Source organism: Fulmarus glacialis, unplaced genomic scaffold (genome assembly GCF_000690835.1).
Source record: "Fulmarus glacialis isolate BGI_N327 unplaced genomic scaffold, ASM69083v1 scaffold244, whole genome shotgun sequence".
Lineage (NCBI taxonomy): Eukaryota > Metazoa > Chordata > Aves > Procellariiformes > Procellariidae > Fulmarus > Fulmarus glacialis.
Window position 1 is genome coordinate 11036 of NW_009205945.1, and position 11273 is coordinate 22308.

Below are 11273 nucleotides of genomic sequence, written 5' to 3' on the forward strand. Positions count from 1 at the left end.
GAGGCCAATTATTCTCTTCCCAGAAAAAGCCCCCCCTCAGTTGATGAAACAGGGCCAGGCTAGGCCATGAATTCATAATACGGGTGTCACACTAGTGTCACCATTTATTAATACCGGTCCTATATGATATCACATGCACTTAAGACTGCAGTGCTGCAGAGGTATCATTACATACACATGGCTGCTCTACCCGTGCACTCACTGCCATCTTCATCGACATTGCTGTGAATAAGCTCCTGTTATTTGCATTTGTAAAGGGAGCTAAAAGCATCTAGACGTGATGCCAGGTGCATCATCCCCTCTGTGAACGTGGCCAAAGATCTTGCTGTTTCCTAAATTCACTAGCTTGATACTTAATCTAGATTTCATTCATGTCTGAAACGTTGCATCTCTCAGTTAAAGCAGGCTTATAGTAGGGGACCTTTGATTAGGCAGCTTCAGCACTGTGCACAGATTTTACCAATAAAGAATAAGCAGCCTTGTCTGTGTAATTATCCTCACAGCTTCTGCTGGCAGAACCGCACCAGACAACACTCACACCTTTTCATGCTACCGAACAGCATATATAAAGGGAGAAACATGAAGCATGAACACAATTCACCGCATTGACTCATGGTTTGAATCAGTTCCCTTCAGCCCGGTGGTCATGCTCATTCTGGAAGGTAAAATTCTCCATTATATCACCTGCAGCAAGCGTGGAAACCGATCTCTACCGCTGTCTGCAGGGTACTCAGAAACAACAGGCTCTGGTCTGAGGGACAGCATCCCCTAAGGGATGGCATCAGAGAGCTTTGGAGCTGGGCAGCTGTCCTCTGGGAATGCCTCTAAACAGGGACTTTGAGTTGGAGACGATGCAGTTTCCAGCCTTTTGTGGCAACATTTCTTCGGGTGATGAAATGCTCGCACAGCCGACATGCCCACACTTCGCTGCTGAGCGGGACGTGACAATGTGAGTCAGCTGTATTGTGAATGCAGGAGAGGTGCAAAGAAAAGTGTCAGAAAGCAAAACTCCAGCTTATGGGGGTGTTGATAACTTTTCCCAGACTAGAATTCATCCCCATTCTCCAAAACTGAAATGTGAAATTACCCTGCCACTTTTCATTTACAGTTTGGCCCCAAAAAGTCATGGAAATTTGGGCTTTACTTTGAAGAATTTTCCTCTGTCATTTTTCATCCAGTTCCTGCACACTTTAGTGTTGCTTAAAATGGTATTTTTTTGTCTGTTGCTCACTTTTCTGTTTGATGGTAGCATGAATCACTGGCCAAACATCGTAAATATGCATTTTGATGAAAACAATAGTTTTGAAAGAAACTAGACCGTAAATGACACAGTGAAGCAATTGTCTTTTTGTTCTGTTTTGGTCCGGAGTCAAGCACAGCATGATCCCAGTCAATGCCTGTAATCCTTGGCAAGAACAACGATTATTAGGGATTTATAAATTAATAGCAATTAATGATGAGTAGTAGTTACTAATAGTGCCTCTGCTCATTCTGGGCTTTGCTCATCATGCCTGTGATACTGGAATGCATTAATGAAATATTTTGCTGTCTCCCACATGCATGCATCAGCCTTCGCTTTCCACTTTCTTTTTTTCAAAATGTATGAGACTCCATTTTTTGCACAGTAAAAGAAGGTCCCTCCTGGGACCTCTGGGGGGAATTTTGCATTGCTGAACCAGAGAAAAGAAATTAATCGTCTAAGAGGACTTGATGGAGGCAGAGATCTCGCCAGTCCACTGCCACGGTGTTTCTGCTACCTCTTGTCCTTCCACTCCAGTCTGCTGCCTTTGGTGTCTGTGTTGGCATGTGTGTCCCAAATGACACAATCTGAAGGAATTTTTTGGGACCTCCATAGTCCAGCACTCTGATTGCTTCAGTAACTCAGGGACATGCAGACACGTTTGCCTGGAGATGGTTTATTAATACAGTATTATTACTGCTGATGCTTCAGAAATACCCACAAGCGATGGGTAGAATTCAATCCCATTGGGTTGTGCCGACACTACTCAGTTTATCCCAAGATCCACTTCTATGCAAAGAATTACATTACCATTGTAAAATTTGCCTCTTAAAATTGGGTACCTGTGCACACACACACCCCCAAGGTCCACTCTCCACTCTGCAGCAAATGCCACACCAGATCCGACCCCACCATATTAAATAAGTGTGTACTCTACCCCCAAGGCCAAAAACCAGCAGAACATCTTAGGAACCTCCAGGAGGTTTGGGTTTTTATTTTTGGTAGGAATACAGATGTTATATATCTGGGACCTTGGAGAGATCTTCATAAAATTTACTCAAGGTCCGAATCCGGGCAGAAGTTTGCTTTGGATTGCCCTGCTATGGAGACAATAGATTAACTGTACAGACTAAACCTGGATTTTGGCTTCTAAACGTAGTACTTGGAAGTCCTCTTTCTCAGCCCATTTCCACTCATCACTTTACAGTGCAGGAGATGTATGTCAGAGCGCACACTGATCCCAAGCAGCTTCAGACACGAACTGAAGCTTCAGGCATTCAGCTCAGCAAAGGAACAATGTTCTGGGCAAGAACAAAACAAAAATAAAATGTGGTGAACACATACCATGTTTTCAAGGACCTGTCCTTTCAGATTGAAAGGTAGCCAGAGTGAAAACCCGATCAAACGTGGGCATCTAGAGAAGAGCCGTCCACCCAAGCTTTCCTCACTGGTAGCTGAGATACAGATAACATGTTCAGTGGAGTTCTGAGCACAAGGTATTTTATTCTACTGCTGATATCTGAAATAGAAGAGCTGAATCATGACACAGGACTGAATATTTGTCCTTGCTGACCCTGGTGGGTGGTCCGGTCTACATGTCCATTCTGTAAGTGTCTGAGTCACGTGAGGACATTTCTGTCTCCTTTGCACACTGGTGCTGTAACTGCCTGTGGGGATTTAGCATCCAAAGCTATTTATGGGCTGTAGAAACATACCCATACATAATTCCTTAGGAAAAGAGAGTGAACTGACCCCCCTAGTATTAAAATCAGCAGTGACATTTCAGGCTTGGGTACCCTGTAAGAATATAAATCCCACTAACTAACAGCACAGAGACATGAGATGGACTGAGGCAATCGAAAAGATAACTATATAGTTTTCTGCACACCATAAACACATCAAAAACATTTTCCTTCAAGAAATACTTGATTCTCAAAGATAGGCTTTGCATGGACTTACTCTGTAACTGTTTATGATTTCTTGAAACATCCTGGCACATTCCAAATAGTTCTGTTCCCATTATTTACCAATCCTTAGCATTCACAAATGGCAGTGGGGAGGAATTAGTCATGGGTTCAGCACCTGCTGGAAGGTTTTTTTTCTGCAGTTGTGTTGACCGGGATAAAGGTGGGGTTTTTTTCTTCTCTTTTTAAAGGTGTCTTTGGTGAGTGATATGCTAAAACACAGGCAGTCTGGCAGGAGGAAGACGTGACTAAGCACCATCAGACAGTATGCTCCTCAAAACTGAAATGATCAGCAGAAGCATCACTCTAAGCTTTCAGGTTGCTCAGCTCAGATGAGGTGAAACCTCTTCTGTACCACAGCTGTGATTTTTCCCAGTGGGAGGGGGGATGGATTGAGGATATGTCTGCCTAGATCAGGACAGCAATCCCCAAGGCTGTTTTGTTTCCTTTACTCAGAAAAGCACTGCCTGACAGACTTACGTCCTCTTCTTCCAGCCCTAAAGCACACCTTTTTCACTTTTTCTACAACAGGAATATTTTTCGCTCCTGCCTGGTGCTCCAGCGATATCTGACCTGCCACCGTTAAGACACAGTTTGGTCCGTTCTATGGACAAGTGCATTCTTGTGCAGCTAGAAGGTTTGAAATGCAGGACAAATGTGAAGAGGTATGTCACATATGCAAAAAGTGCCTTCTGAAATGGCAGTTGCCAAAGGATTTTCAAGTAGTGTCTCTGTTTTTATGTATTTCTGCATGTAAGTCTGTCTGTGAGTGCACCTGGAAGGGGCTCACCGACAAACTGACATGCACAGATTTTCATCCAGACCAACCCTGAGCACGGAACCATGATACTGTCAATCTGCCTGGTGTGCGTGATACAGAGTGTGTGTGCTGAGTTTCTGCTCTTACACCTGCGTTACAGATGCTGCAGAAAGATACTACTGATGTTTTATTTCTGACAAGCCACTTCTTCAGAAGTTTTGAGCTGGTTTGAAGACACACAGTGAGTTTACACTGGAGAAGTAGTTTGTGTTGCACGACCATGGGTTTTGGGGTTGTTTTTTGTTTTTTTTTTTTTTTAAATCTGTTACAAGGCTCCCAAAAGCCTAGTATCATCAAACTAGAAACTTCATTCCAGAAATGTCAAGCCACATCTTAAGATATTCTGTGCGAGTCTGTGTTATCTATGTGTTTGTGTGCTTATTCCCATGCACCCATTGATTCTTCCTGGTGGGAACAGAAGCACAGCTTCAAATGCTAGTGCTGTCCCAAATGACACACAGTTGCTTCAATTCAGTATAGGTCTACCTACACACATATATATTTTTCTTTCTTCATTTTTCCTGTCTTTTATCTTTGGCATGCATCATAACTCTCCTGTGGCACTTTTATTACAGGAAAGTGAAGGAATTCACGGAACAGCTAGTTCAGAAACACAGGCACTTTTGGATTTATAAATGAAAACATTCATTTTGCTGTTTTGCTGGGCTTTTGACATATTTCAACAACTTCACCAGATAAATGGGAGGAGAAGGATAGATGGACACAGGCTACATAAGAAACTTTAGGGAATCCAAATAATTTTCTATGTTAAATAAAACTAGGAAAAAATAACTACGTTCTATCACAAGGCATTTGGTGAATTCATAGCTCACATTGTCTACATTGTGCAGTGTGGTTACATCTCTGCATAAACGCTCACATATGTATTTAAGATGGGTATCATATAATCAGATATTAATTCTATCAGTAAACATGAATTCACAGATATTTTCACATCATTACTCCTCCAAAAACACTGCTGCTACAACCAGATAAAGAAACCTCTTTTACTTGGGGGGGGGCTTTATTTGGTGGGGCAAAGAAGGGGTGAAGTAGTATGTGGGCAAGGTCTATCAGATAAAGAAACCTCTTTTACCTGGGGGGGGGGCTTTATTTGGTGGGGCAAAGGAGGGGTGAAGTAGTATGTGGGCAAGGTCTATGAAGTGACAGTCTCTGTCTGTGAGCAAATAGGTCAAGCTTACGAGTTGAATAGGATGAATCTCATGCATAAAAACTCAAGACAGGACTTGCAGAAGTTATGCATATTTCTGAGCAAAATGGGGCAATAACGTAGAGCACTGCAAATGGCAAGACATATCACTGTTTAGGCCACTGAACTGAGTTCAAAAAGCTTATTCCTGAAGCAGTTGTTTAGAGTAATTTTATTCCCCGTGGAGGGAAAAAACAGTGTTTCTAAGGACCAGTTAATCTCATCATAGGAGCAAAAGCTATGAAAAACCAAGTGGGTCAGCTGAGAAAAATTAATCCTGATACCGGTTGTGGGAAAAACTGCAGACTCTCTAGGGAATGGCATTAGGATGAAATTCATGCTTAAAATCAGGTGTTATTTTGACAACAGGTTTGGCTGAAAATGGCTGAGAAAAAGAATTCTGGTTGAAAAATGTTGAAAATGTAAAAATGTTTCATTTCAAAATGATGCTGATGGATGCGTTTTGACTTTCACTCCAAAGCAGTAATTAATCAGTTGAGTTTAAAGAATAGCTTTTAGACTGATGAATAAGTAAAAAAATGAGCTGGAATATATCACTAGAGGGCAAAGTATTTTTAATTGACCTCCGGATTAAACTATTGACGTATTTACTTGTTTATTTGCTTGTGGACATCACTGAAAAAATATTACCGTATTCACTTTCCTTTTGGCTTCCGGATCAAAAATATCCATGCTTCACTCCCTGCTCTAATCCAGGCTTGGGTGGGTTTAAAGAGAGGGTAATGAAATGCCAGCCAATATCCTTGCTCCATCTGAAACCCCTTCTGTATGACTGGGTGTCGCAATGCAAGTTACTGCTGGAATGTACTATGTAATTCTGGCAAGAAGTCAATAGGCTCAAGCTCCTCAAATAACCAAAGCATGGTACTAAGAAATCAGTGGAGCAGGCAGCAGCCCAGACAGCCAGTCCATTAGCAGCTTAACCACAGCAGATGTAAAGTCACCAACAAAACTCCCTACGGAGTCTCCCAAAGAGCCAGATGCTACTGCTATAAAAAGATCTTCTAGAAACTTGGCATGTCTCCTGCCCACATTTTTTTTAAAGAAACATTCTCTAGATAGGAGGTTGTTTTTTTTTTAATTTGGGGTTAGGGGTAAGGGAGGGGAGGTGGGGAAGGGAAGGGGGAGATATTGCTTATTCATTCCGGTTTGCTTGTGAGTGAATCGTGTGCTCACGAAAACAAAATTCAGCGACAGCATGTCCTGAGACACGGAAGGCAATAGGCACAATTCCAGCCTTCTCCCACACACAGCTTTGCTTATGCACCTTGGACTGACCTGCGGATCCTTCCTCAAAGGGCCCTGCCAATGCACTTGGGGTGAAACACCAGCTGTTATTTTATTCTGTTCTGCTTCATTGGTGAGCCCAGCTTGCCCCGTGTGCCACACTTCGGCAGTCCTCTTGCCTTGCACTCTTGGCTGGTGCACATCAACTCAGGTGGTTGTGCTTGGCCTGTTGGTCTTTGCCTCTCTTGTTGCTCCATCAAAGGACTTGCTTGCTCACTTGCAGCACTACCAGCCCCCCAAGGTTCCCTGGAATAGCTGTGAGCCTCATGTAGGTCCCAACTGCTGGATTCGTGTGATGAGGGTGTTTCAACAGTGATTTTTAGCAACAGCAACAACAAAAACAGTAACAAAAAAAGTAATAATGTGTAATCCTCATGGTACAGATACCATATGTGCCGATAAGGTAAGCATTGAAGCCTAGGACAGATGGAGACACCAACTCTACAGATACATGCACTTAGATGGGTGAATGCCACCCATACGCCCAGATGAAAGGCTCAACTGCATCTGTGGATGAGGACAGATGTTGTTTGGGGAATGTATGGTGAAATATTCGGCAAGATTGAGATATAATACCTCCAGGTGACCCCTTACTGGGAGTCTGAGTAGTGGCAGGGTGGTGGCTTTGTGTTTAGCAGTTGAGGAAAAAAACAGCTGACGCCCATTGGAGATATTAGGGTTTCTCCTCCACCTGATGTGGTAACTAAATCTCTCCAAAAAGAAGTCAGAACAACCAACCATGCTTTGATTTTAGACTAGGCCATGTAGGACCCTACATGTGATGGCAATAGCCTAATTTAGAGATGAGTTTTGGTGACAGAACAAGAGGAGATGGAGGACAAAGAAGAGGTAGTCAGATGGTACCTGCTAGCAGAGTGTTTCTGTACTGAGCCCTCACAGTGCTCCTCAGCTGTATGAGTCCTAGAGCTCAAGGGGTCTTTAAACTAGAGATACCCGTGTAAGAGTATCGCAGAAGAGAGGATACATTCCCAAGTGATTCATTGCACCAGCAGGAAAGGGAGGAAGAACTGCATTTTCCAACTGCTGTGCACCTTTGATTCAAAACAATATTAAGCTATCGTGTATTTACAAGACAGTGAAGGCAAGATGCCTATGAAATGGTGTTTGCCCCAAGACAAACCAGGCCCTAGGAAATCACAGGAGCCAACGCTTGAGAATGGAAGTGGGTGTCCACAAAGGGAGCCCTGAGGAGGAGATGGACCACCGGTGGTGACTATCTCTGGCGTCCATCTCTGGCACACTGGAGCAGACACACTTGCTAATCTCATGGCCTTATCAATGGCCTGTTCAACGCATGGCTCTGTTCAGGACTGATGCTTCAGAGGTGGTTTCTTCAAACCCAGTGATTGTTAGCATCTTTCTACTCCCCCCTCTGCACTAGCCTTTTGAATTTCCTTTAGCATTTTATTGTTGTTGCCATCAGCTTGATATTACATTTAGCTCTCTAACAGCTGATTTTCTATTACGGCTATTAAATGGTACCTTTTGTTACAGCTCATATATTCATGTAATTTGATTGTTTGTGTTTTCCTGTTCATAGCAATTCTTCTCTGTGGGGACGACCTATTCAGCTGTTGTTATGCAATTCGTATACAGATAATTCAATGTTCCACTGATTATCTTCCCTCCACTAAGTTTCCAAGTTGTCTGTTTTAACAATACCTCTTGCTTAAATGAAGTGTCGCATATTTAGATTTTTTGGTATTTCCTAACAAACTGTACCAGCCTCTAGCTTCTTCTTTTTCCACCCCGAAAGGATATAGCTTTTTTTTTTTTTACGTTTTAAATTATTATTCCCCAGAAAGTGAGCCAACTTAATCCATGTGCTTTTGCGTGCTTCTCAGTTTTCCTTTGCCTCTACTGAGGTTTTTCCCAACAATATTTAATTCCCATTTCCCCTTCCCTCACACAGACACAGAAACAGTGATGAAACCAAGTGACAAAGAATCCCAAGTTTTACTGTGAAAAGCTACAGGACCAAGATATGTATATGAGAATAATTTCCAGTTTGCACTGGGAAAGACATTTTACTTGTTTCATAGGTCAGACTGTTGGAATAGGAAGCAATCCTTGTGGAGAAGGGATGCATTTTAGCAAACATTGTAGACACTTCTAGTTTGCTTTGTTGTTTTTTTTTTTTCCTTTATGTCTTATATGTTAAAGGTGGTATCCTTCAAAGCTGAGAAACATGTGAACAATGTTCAACAAACGCCATGCTGATTGCTGGGCATTCTACTTTTACTATTTTTCTCTAAAAATTAAGAGTAGTCCTTGCATACACGAGATTTATACAACTGGTTTAGTTTCTTTTCTCCCTTACTCTTTTACAGCTATTTTTTTACAAATGCAATAAACACGAAGAGAAAGGTCCAGTTGTTTTGGAAGGAAGAGGAGAGGGGAGGGAAGGATACGGCTAGTGACAAATACATTTTTTGATTGATTTATTCATGAGAAAAGTTACTCCCTTTTTCTTCCCTCTCCCTTAACTATTTTGTGTTGCTGTTCATATTCTGTATCAGAAGAAAATGACAATGCCCAGGTATTCATAGTTCAGATTCCAGTTTCTTCAGTTTCCTGAGTGTATTGAATCTCCACAGAGGCCACCCTCTTCCCATGAAGAAACAAGACAAAACAAACAAAAAAAACATTTATCCAAATAACTTTAGGGACAGCACATTTTGTAGCTCTGTAATGGGAATCTGAGCTGAAAAATGAGAAGACATTCCATTACATCGAAATCCAAGGCCAGCATCTGGGGCTCTCGGCGCCTATCTTGTCCTAAAAATAAAGTTATTTTTAAGCATTAGAGGAAGAAAGAAGAAACAAACAACGCCATCAGGAATCAGCCTCAGTCACCCTCATGCATCTATACTCAGCTTATTGGCAGCAAGGTCTGCAGCTGAGTGCCTCTGCACTACGAAGATGCCAACTGACATCAGAGAGCAATCGCACAACATGACAAAATATCCTTAGTCAGTCTTGACCCGCAATCTTACACTCAACGTGTAAATGATGGACAAAATATGGGAAGCAGTGATATGGAGAGGTAATATAGCCATGTCAGATGTGAAACTAGGGTAAAGACTCAGGTTTCCAGAAAAACAGTCCAGTTCCTGAACCACTAGACAGTTTCTCCTACTTGTGTTATCCCTCTATTACCTGTAGTCAGTCTCCCATCAGCAACATTTGAGCACAGGGATTTCTCTTAGCTAACGTCTAGATTTCAGGCAGGATTCAGTTCCTGAACCATAAGCATCTAATGCAATTCGAGAGACCCAAGGCATTCAGAACATTCCCATACAGATGGCAAATAGGACATAGTGTTCGTGGGAGATTTGTCCTTCTCAGCGTTGGCAGCTGGACTCGCTGCCTCTAGGTCCCTTCTTCGGATGAGGTGAATCACTCTGCATGCTCCATCTAACTGGACCTCCTTTAGGTCTGGAAACAGCAATACCCTGCTTTCATGTAGACACCTTCTTGTAGGCATCTTAATCTGATGGGAGCCGAGGAAGACTCTGTCAGCTGGTCAGATACTGATGGTATGTCCTAGGATTTCACCTACAGTCTAACGAGTTCAAGCCACAGGGCTCAATTCACTTCCCCACACCTCAGCACCCAGAACCACTTGAGATGTCCTAGAGTACCCTGCCTGGCTGCCAACTGCCAGAAAGCACTAGTCTGCCATGGGCTCTGCATCTCATCGGTGAGGCCGTGGGTATATGAAACACCTGGAGCATCTCAAACAACACCAGGAACCTACACGTGGGACACCGAATTGAGCCTCTGTGTACACACCAAGGACTGTCCTCCAGCTGTACTGCTCTACTATTTGAACTTATATGTTTAAAGTTAAATAGGGTGGTTTTGTAACACAAAGTCTGTGTTAGAGAACTAGGTATCTGAACAACTCTGACAACATCCACCTTGCTCCCAAAGATGTTCTTTCCCAGCATTTTGGGCTGTTTGATCTGCTCCCAAGAATGGATATGCACCCAAGAGACAGGCCATGAGATAAGGTTGACTCTGCCCATCACACATTCAGTCACATGGCAGGGGGAGAGTTGTGTGCATTGCCTTGACAGGGGCTCCGTGTAGTCCACTGCACTTGTCCCACAGTCCTGCTCCACACTGCAGTGGTCATTGGACCACAAGTAGGGTATAGTGCTTTCAAGTTATGTGAGAAAGCTTAATGTGTCCTGCTGCTCACGTCTTTCCCGCTGAGTAGTGTACGGAGTAGATGTGCAGCCAATCTGGGAGTGTTTTCTACAGCAATATGTCTACTGTGAAGAAAGACTAGTGGGCTATAATCCTGCAGAACACTTGACCTGGGGGGGCTGAAAAAAACAGTGGAAGGGTCACTAATTAAAGATGCAATTGATTACTCTGTTTTATAAACAGTACGTAGCACCTGGGGACAGGCCAGTGGAGAGGCTGTATAAAAGAAAAGTCAATACACAGTACTCACAACAACTATGCTCAGAAAATAAAGAAAGAGAAAAGGAAAGACACAGTTCAGTTCTTATATTGGGATACAGCCCTAGCTTTCCTCCAGCATATGGGAATGGCCAAGAAACACGAGCCACTACTTTATTTTTGGACTCAGATCCAGATTCCCACTGAGTTCAAATTCAGTGTTATGGGATTTGTTTTTTATATGCACTATGGCAAAGGGCCATCACCCTTTCAAGGGTAAAGACTCCATTTGTCTTT

The 11273-nt window shown here is 42.8% G+C and overlaps 1 protein-coding gene across 1 annotated transcript in view; it reads right to left on the bottom strand.

The window, feature by feature from the left end:
• Window positions 1-8500: 8500 nt before the first annotated feature.
• The window catches only part of MYL3 (myosin, light chain 3, alkali; ventricular, skeletal, slow), a 38602-nt gene continuing 35829 nt past the window's right edge, over window positions 8501-11273 (bottom strand). The window contains exon 7 of the mRNA XM_009575559.1: window positions 8501-9341. The gene's annotated coding sequence lies outside the window, so the exon portion shown is untranslated. The remainder of the gene's footprint in view (window positions 9342-11273) is intronic.